Source organism: Salvelinus namaycush, chromosome 31 (assembly GCF_016432855.1).
Source record: "Salvelinus namaycush isolate Seneca chromosome 31, SaNama_1.0, whole genome shotgun sequence".
NCBI lineage: Eukaryota > Metazoa > Chordata > Actinopteri > Salmoniformes > Salmonidae > Salvelinus > Salvelinus namaycush.
Window position 1 is genome coordinate 14,663,591 of NC_052337.1, and position 6,245 is coordinate 14,669,835.

The 6,245-nt window shown below is 44.7% G+C and overlaps 1 pseudogene; it reads left to right on the forward strand.

Annotated features, from left to right (window-relative positions):
• LOC120026222 overlaps nt 1-1,902 on the forward strand; it is a 10,423-nt pseudogene extending 8,521 nt beyond the window's left edge.
• Nucleotides 1,903-6,245: the final 4,343 nt, after the last annotated feature.

The window sequence follows — 6,245 nt, forward strand, 5'->3', positions numbered from 1 at the left end:
AGGGAGGAACAGACCCTGCTACACTCTACTGGTACTGGGAGGGAGGAACAGACCCTGCTACACTCTACTGGTACTGGGAGGGAGGGAGGGAGGGAGGGAGGGAGGGAGGGAGGGAGGGGGGGAGGGAGGGAGGAGGGAGGAACAGACCCTGCTACACTCTACTGGTACTGGGAGGGAGGGAGGGAGGGAGGGAGGAACAGACCCTGCTACACTCTACTGGTACTGGGAGGGAGGGAGGGAGAAACAGACCCTGCTACACTCTACTGGTACTGGGGGGGAGGAACAGACCCTGCTACACTCTACTGGTACTGGGAGGGAGGAAGGAGGGAGGAGGAACAGACCCTGCCCTACACTCATACTGGTACTGGGAGGGAGAGGAGGAACAGACCCTGCTACACTCTACTGGTACTGAGGGAGGGAGGGAGGGAAACAGACCTGCTACACTCTACTGGTACTGGGAGGGGAGGGAGGAACAGACCCTGCTACACTCTACTGGTACTGGGAGGAGGAACAGAACCTGCTACACTCTACTGGTACTGGGAGGGAGGGAGGGAGGAGGGAGGGAGGGGGGGAGGGAGGAGAGGGAGGGAGGGAGGAACAGACCCTGCTACACTCTACTGGTACTGGGAGGGAGGGAGGGAGGGAGGAACAGACCCTGCTACACTCTACTGGTACTGGGAGGGAGGGAGGAGGGAGGGAGGGAGGGGAGGAGGGAGGGAGGGAGGGAGGAACAGACCCTGCTACACTCTACTGGTACTGGGAGGGAGGGAGGAACAGACCCTGCTACACTCTACTGGTACTGGGAGGGAGGGAAAGAGGAACAGACCCTGCTACACTCTACTGGTACTGGGAGGGAGGGAGGAACAGACCCTGCTACACTCTACTGGTACTGGGAGGGAGGGAAGGAGGAACAGACCCTGCTACACTCTACTGGTACTGGGAGGGAGGGAAGGAGGAACAGACCCTGCTACACTCTACTGGTACTGGGAGGGAGGAACAGACCCTGCTACACTCTACTGGTACTGGGAGGGAGGGAGGAACAGACCCTGCTACACTCTACTGGTACTGGGAGGGAGGGAGGAACAGACCCTGCTACACTCTACTGGTACTGGGAGGGAGGAACAGACCCTGCTACACTCTACTGGTACTGGGAGGGAGGGAGGGAGGGAAAGAAAGAAAGAGGGGGAAATGGAATTGAGTCTCATCTCCTCTCTCTCTCTTCCAGTATCCACTTCAGTCATGACTCTTCGTTCCTGTGTGCCTCTAGTGACAAGGGTACTGTTCACATCTTCGCTCTCAAAGACACTAAACTCAACAGACGCTCTGCGTAAGAGGCGTGAACGTGTGTGTGATAGAGTGTGTATGTGTGTTTGCGTACCTCAAATCCAAATTTTACCATTTTGTTGTTTATGGTTTGTTCATGCCACTATCTCCCCTCTTCTCCTCTCCCCAGATTGGCTCGTGTGGGGAAGGTGGGCCCTGTGATTGGTCAGTACGTGGACAGTCAGTGGTCATTGGCAAGTTTCACCGTCCCGGCGTAGTGTGCCTGTATCTGTGCATTTGGGAAGAACACTTCCAAAAATGTCAACTCTGTCATCGGTCAGTCCACAGCAATATCTCATATCAATTAATCAATATAGTTTTTGTCCTAGCTGGGAAATTAATTGTACTGTTGGAATTAACAATAGAATATACAATATAGGATACTTTTACAATAGATTAAGCTCTGGAGCCTTGCAGTGTAAAAGTTTTAATAATAGTTTAACATTTTCTGCATTCCTCCTTTTTCTAGCTATCTGTGTTGACGGGACGTTCCATAAGTACGTGTTCACCCCTGATGGCAACTGTAACCGGGAAGCCTTTGACCTTTACCTGGACATCTGTGATGACGATGACTTCTGAGAGGAAAGAGAGAGGGGGGAAAAGGAGGAGGGAGGGATGAAAGAGAGAGAGCGGGAGGGAGGGCAGAGGAGCAGAGATCTGATGGTGGTAATGATGATGGTAGATTGGATCTAGACTTGGACAGAGAAGTGAAGCTAAAGAAGCAGAGCTGATTTTACAGAAACATACAAGTGGTCGGAAGGTCTGTTTTACATGATTGTTTTGTGTTTTTATTGTAATCAAGTTTATCTAAATATGTATGAAGATTAAAAACATTTTTACTATGACTGCTGGCTTATCTGTGGTTACTTTGAGTTGACTGAATATATGAGACCTGCTCTGATGTAGTGTAGTCACTTCCAGGACACAATTACAAATAATGTTAATGAAAACTCCTACTAATAACAATTCAATTTAGGAAAAGATTACATATACAGTGCTTTCAGAAAGTATTCATACAGAAATATCTAATTTACATAAGTATTCACACCCCTGAGTCAATACTTTGTAGAAGCACCTTTGGCAGCGATTACAGCTGTGAGTACTTCTGGGTAAGTCTCTTAAGAGCTTTCCACACCTGGATTGTGCAACATTTGACCATTAATATTTTCAAAATTCTTCAAGCTTTGTCAAATTGGTTGTTGATTATAGCTAGACAACAATTTTCAAGTCTTGCCATAGATGTTTTCTTTTTTTTGGGGGGGGGGGTACTCAGGAACATCCATTGTCTTCTTGGTGAACAACTTAAGTGTAGATTTGGCCTTGTCTTTTAGATTATTGTCCTGCTGAAAGGTGAATTCATCTCCGAGTGTCTGGTGGAAAGCAGACTGAACCAGGTTTTCCTTTCCGTTTTTAATCCGGAAAAACTCCCCAGTCCTTCACGATTACAAGTATACCCATAACATGATGCAGCCACCACTATGTTTGAAAATATGGAGAGTGGTATTCAGTAAGGTGTTGTATTGGATTTGCCCCAAAGAACACTTTGTTTTCAGGACGAAAAGTTAACTGTTTTGACAAATTCTTTGCAGTATTACTTTAGTACCTTGTTACAAACAGGATGCATGTTTAGAATATTTGTATTCTGTACATGCTTCCTTCTTTTCACTCTGTCAATTGGGTTAGTAGTGTAGTAACTACAACGTGGTTGATCCATTATCAGTTTTCTCCTATCACAGCCATTAAAACTCTGTAACTGTTTTAAAGACATCATTGGCCTTCTTCCTCTCCAGCAACTGAGTTAGGAAGGATGCCTGTATCTTTGTAGTGACTGAGTGTATTGACACGAAATCCAAAGTGTAATTGATACCATGCTCAAAGGGATATTCAATGTCAGCTTTTTTTATTTTTTACCCATCTACCAATAGGTGCCCTTCTTTGTGAGGCATTGGTCTTTGTGGTTGAATCTGTGTTTGAAATTCACTGATCGAAGGAGGGACCTTACAGATAATTGTATGTGTGGTGTACAGAGATGAAGTAGTCATAAAAAAATCATGTTAACGATATTATTACACACAGAGTGAGTCAATGAAAACTACAGTGCATTCGGAAAGTATTCAGACCCCTTCCATTTTTCACAAATTGTTACTTTACAGCCTTAATCTACAATGGATTAAATTACTTTTTTTCATCATCAATCTACACACAATACCCCATAATGACAAAGCAAAAATTGTTTTTTTGAAATGTTTGTAAATGTATTAAAAATTAAAAACAGAAATGAATTATTTACTTAAGTATTCAGACCCTTTGCATTGAGACTCGAACTTGAGCTCAGGTTCATCCTGTTTCCATTGATCATCCTTGAGATGTTTCCACAACTTGATTGGAGTCCACCTGTGGTAATATCAATTGATTGGACATAATTTGGAAAGGCACACACCTGTCTGTATAAGGTCCCACAGTTGAAAGTGCATGTCAGAGCAAAAACCAAACCATGAGGTCGAAGGAATTGTCCGTAGAACTCCAAGACAGGACTGTGTCGAGGCACATATCTGGGGAAGGGTACCAAAAAATGTCTGCAGCATTGAAGGTCCCCAAGAACCCAGTGGCCTCCATCATTCTTAAATGGAAGAAGTTTGGAACAACCAAGATTCTTCCTAGAGCTTGCCGCCTGGCCTAACTAAGCAGTTGGGGGAGAAGGGTCTTGGTCAGGGAGGTGACCAAGAACCGGATGGTCACTCTGACAGAGCTCCAGAGTTCCTCTGTGGAGATGGGAGAAACTTAAAGAAGGTCAACCATCTCTGCAACACTCCACAAATCAGGCCTTTATGATAGTGGCCAGACATAAACCACCTCTCAGTGAAAGGCACGACAGCCCACTTGGAGTTTGCTATAAGGCACGTAAAGGACTCTCAGAACATGAGAAACAAGATTCTCTGGTCTGATGAAACCAAGATTGAAGTCTTTGGTCTGAATGCCAAGCGTCACATCTGGAGGAAACCCGGCACCATCCATACAGTGAAGCACGGTGGTGGCAGCATCATGCCGTGGGGATGTTTTTCAGCGGCAGGGACTGGGAGACTAGTCAGGATCAAGGCAAAGATGAACGGAGCAAAGTACAGAGAGATCCTTAATGAAAACCTGCTCCAGAGCGCTCAGGACCTCAGACTGGGGCGAAGGTTAATCTTCCAACAGGACAACGACCCTAAGCACACAGCCAAGACAACACAGGAGTGGTTTCGGGGCAAGTCTCTGAATGTCCTTGAGTGTCCCAGCCAGAGCCCGGACTTGAACCAGATCGAACATATCTGGAGAGACCTGAAAATAGCTGTGCAGCAACGCTCCCCATTCAACCTGATAGAGCTTGATAGGATCTGCAGAGAATGGGAGAAACTCCTCAAATTCAGGTGTGCCAAGCTTGTAGCGTCATAACCAAGAACTCAAGGCTGTAATCGTTGACAAAAGGTGCTTCAACAAAGTACTGAGTAAAGGGTCTGAATACTTATGTAAATGTTATCTGTTTTTTATTTGGAATACATTTGCAAAAATGTCTAGAAAACAGTTTTTGCTTTGTCATTATGAGGTATTGTGTGTAGATTGATCAAATCAAATCAAATGTATTTATATAGCCCTTCTTACATCAGCTGATATCTCAAAGTGCTGTACAGAAACCCAGCCTAAAACCCCAAACAGCAAGCAATGCAGGTGTAGAAGCACGGTGAGAAAAAACAATTTAATCAATTTTAGAATAAGGCTGTAAAGTAACAAAATGTGAAAAAAGTCAAGAGGTCTGAATACTTTCCGAATGCACTGTATCTATGGCATTTACAGTTGTGTTTATTTTACGTAGCTTATCCCTGCCCATACCATAACACCATCGCCACTATGGGGCACTCTTTTCACAACGTTGACATCAGCAATCCGCTCGCTCACACGACGCAATACACGTGGTCTGCGGTTGTGAGTCTGGTTGGACGTACTGCCAAATTCTCTAAAATGACATTGGAGGCAGCTTATAGTAGAGAAATTAACATAAAATTATCTGGCAACAGCTCTGGTGGACATTCCTGCAGTCAGCATGCCAATTGCACGCTCCCTCAAAACTTGAGAAACCTTGGCATTGTGTTGTGTGACAAAACTGCACATTTTAGAGTGGCTTTTATTGTCCCCAGCACAAGGTGCACCTGTGTGATGATCTTGCTGTTTAATCAGCTTCTTGATATGCCACACCTGTCAGGTGGATGGATTATCTTGGCAAAAGAGAAGTGCTCACTAACAGGGATGTAAACAAATTTGTGCACAGAATTTGAGATAAATAAGCTTTTTGTGCATATGGAACATTTCTGGGATCTTTAATTTCAGCTCATGACACCAACACTTTACATGTTGCATTTATATTTTTGTTTAGTGTATAGTGAGGTAGATCAAATCAAATTGTATTTGTCACATGCGCCGAATACAACAGGTGCAGACCTTACAGTGAAATGCTTACTTACACGCCCTTAACCAACAATGCAGTTTTAAGAAAATACCTAAAAAAAGTAACAAATAAAAGTAACAAATAATTAAAGAGCAGCAGTAAAATAACAATAGCGAGGCTATATACAGGGGGTACCGGTACAGAGTCAATGTGCGGGGACACTGGTTAGTCGAGATAATTGAGGTAATATGTACATGTAGGTAGAGTTATTAAAGTGACTATGCATATATAATAACAGAGAGTAGCAGCAGCGTAGAAGAGGGGGGGCAATGCAAATAGTCTGGGTAGCCATTTGATTAGATGTTCAGGAGTCTTATGGCAAGTTTTTAGTGCCTTCCTTTGACACCGCCTGGTATAGAGGTCCTGGATGGCAGGAAGCTTGGCCACAGTGATGTACTGGGCTGTATGCACTACCCTCTGTAGTGCCTTGCAGTCGGTTGCC